The 2,943-nt window shown below is 42.0% G+C and overlaps 1 pseudogene; it reads left to right on the top strand.

The window, feature by feature from the left end:
- Nucleotides 1–1,343: 1,343 nt before the first annotated feature.
- LOC114885061 lies at nucleotides 1,344–2,943 on the top strand (annotated as a pseudogene).

Below are 2,943 nucleotides of genomic sequence, written 5' to 3'. Positions count from 1 at the left end.
TTGTATCCTGCTCTCCAGTGTGGAGGGAGGCTGCACAGGGAGTGGGAAACACATGGGCCTGGAGTCTTAAAAACATGGATGGAATCCTCTGCCTTTTTGAGCTGAGTGTCACTGGGCATGTGATTCAACTTCCCCGGACCTCAGATTCTTCGTCTGTAAAATGGAACAATACCAGATGCTCTAAGCCTAACTACATTCTCAAGTATAATGGGAAGCATTTAGTTATACCTCGAACTTTAGGATATAAAAACATTCTCCTCCCAACAAGCTCCAGTAAGCCCGGGAGATGACAAGCACTCAGTTTAAGTACTTGGTGACTGAGTCAATTAATGATGAAGGGTGAAAACACAGAGTACCAGCCACCCAGCACAGGGCCGGGAGCATAGGCTGAGACTGTCAGTGAATTTCCACGCATGTTTCCTCTTCATGCTGCTCATGCATCCAACCTCAATAGCTCCCTCTTTTCCCGTGCAGACCATTGACAGCACTCTTCTTTCCCTCTCTAACCTGTTCTCATCCATCCCTCTGAGGCTGTAAACATGAGATAAACAGGTTTCCTGGGTGGAAGTGTTCAATAGAATGGGATCTACCATTTCTCAGGGGTCAAAAACCAAAGCTATCATTGTACTGAACATATTTATCTATCTATGACTATTTCTTATCTATATCTTCTGGATCTATCCTGGGAAAAACATTGGATTTCAGTGGGGTTTTTTTTTGGATGAGTGGTTTAAATAGATCCATCTGCTTCTTATTTACATCTGTGTTGATTTTAGGATTTATGATCCTGAGGAATTATACCAATCACTGAGGTCATTAAACATCGTATTTCAACAAATTTAAGATACAATATATTGGAAGTTGCAGCGTTATTTCATTTACCACTAAGAAAGGAAAACAAATGTTGCTGAATAAACTATGATGCAACGCTTTCTTAACATTGAGCACTTGGCTGTTGCTTTGCAAGAAAACATGTATTTTTGGTCATTCCTCCAAAGACAAATATTTGCTTCTCTAAAAGCAGATTTGCAGTCCACTGCTGTTCTGTGCCTTTCTGTGAACACATTAACTTTAGCTTCAATGCCAAATCATAGGGTGTCTTTCCAAAGGCATTTGAACAGTATGAAAACTCAACACCCACAGTAACAACCATGCACGCAGTTCAGCGGAAGTGATGACGTCATTAGGGACCGCCCAGAACGGACTCCTGACTCGGTGATATAATTGTAAGACTCCGTGGATTATAAAACAGGCTGGGTCCCCTCCCCGGCCCCCGACGGGCTGGCGGGCTGCCCTGAGGAGGCGGGGAGGGGAGGGCTGGGCCGGCCGGCTGGCTGACGGCGATGCCGAACTTCTGCGAGGACCCCAACTGCACGTGGAAGAGCACGCAGTCGGACCTGGCTTTTTTCAGGTTCCCGCGGGCTCCAGCCAGATGCCAGAAGTGGGTGGAGAATTGTAGGAGAGCAGACTTAGAAGATAAAACCCCCGATCAACTAAATAAACATTATCGATTGTGTGCCAAACACTTTGAGACTTCTATGATCTGTAGAGCTAGTCCTTATAGGACAGTTCTTCGAGGTAATGCAATACCAACAATATTTGATCTTACCAGCCATTTGAATAATCCACACAGTAGACACAGAAAACGAATAAAAGAATTGAGTGAAGATGAAATCAGGACATTGAAACAGAAAAAATTGATGAAACTTCTGAACAGGAACGAAAACATGAAGAAATAAACAACAGCAATGGTCAGAACCCCAGTGCAGAGCGGGGTGAAGAGCAGGAGGAAGAGATTTTACCTTTAACCCTTGAAGAGAAGGAAAACAAAGAATACTTAAAATCTTTATTTGAAATTTTGATTCTTATGGGAAAACAGGACACACCTCTGGATGAACATGAATCTGATGAAATCCCAGAAGGTCTCTTTACTCCTGATAACTTTTAAGCACTGCTGGAGTGCCAGATCATTTCTGGCAAAGAGGTTCTCAGAAAGTGCTTTGGGACAACGGCAGTGAACACATTGTTCTGTTTGAAAACACAGCAGAAACAGATGCTAGAGGTCTGTGAGAGCTGCGGTAACAGATTTTGATTTCATTGTTACCATTGTTGTTCTTAAAAATGTTCTATCTTTTACAAGAGCCTTTGGGAAAAATCTTCAGGGGCAAACTTCTGATGTCTTCGTTGCAGCCAGTAATTTGACTGCAGTGCTGCATTCACTAAATGAAGTGATGGAATATACTGGTTTATCATGAATTTTGGTTTGAGGAACTCACAAATTTGGCAACCAAACTTTATATTCTGATAAAACTCCCAGGGAAATTTCGCAGAGCTCAGCACAGTAACCTGGAATCTCAGCTAACCTCTGAGAGTTACTATAAAGAAACTCTAAGTGTTCCAACAGTGGAGCACGTTATTCAGGAACTGAAAGATATATTCTCAGAACAGCACCTTAAAGCTCTTAAATGCTTATCTCTGGTACTCTCTGTCAGGGGACAGCTCAAATTCAATACATCAGAGGAGCATAGTGCTGACATGTACAGAAGTGATTTACCTAATCCTGACACGCTGTCTGCTGAGCTGCATTGTTGCAGAATAAAGTGTAAACACAGAGGGAAAGATACAGAACTTCCATCCACTAATATTGAAGCCCTTCGTCTGCCAGACAACAAGATTTTTCCTAAAGTTAACGCATTGCTGAAGGTCCTATGTATTCTTCCTGTGATGAAGGTTGAGAGTGAACGCTATGAAAATGGGTGAAAGGGTCTCAAAGCATACCTGAGGAACACTTTGACAGACCAAAGTTCAAGGAACTTGGCTTCGCTTAACACAAATTTTGATATAAAACACAATTTGGATTTAATGGTGAATACATATATTAAACTCTATACAAGTAAGTCAGAGCTTCCTACAGATAATTCAGAAATCACTGAAAACACCTAA

The sequence above is a fragment of the Monodon monoceros genome, unplaced genomic scaffold (assembly GCF_005190385.1).
Source record: "Monodon monoceros isolate NGI ecotype Baffin Bay Population unplaced genomic scaffold, NGI_Narwhal_1 Super_Scaffold_6, whole genome shotgun sequence".
NCBI lineage: Eukaryota > Metazoa > Chordata > Mammalia > Artiodactyla > Monodontidae > Monodon > Monodon monoceros.
This window is presented reverse-complemented; position numbering and strand designations above follow the sequence as displayed.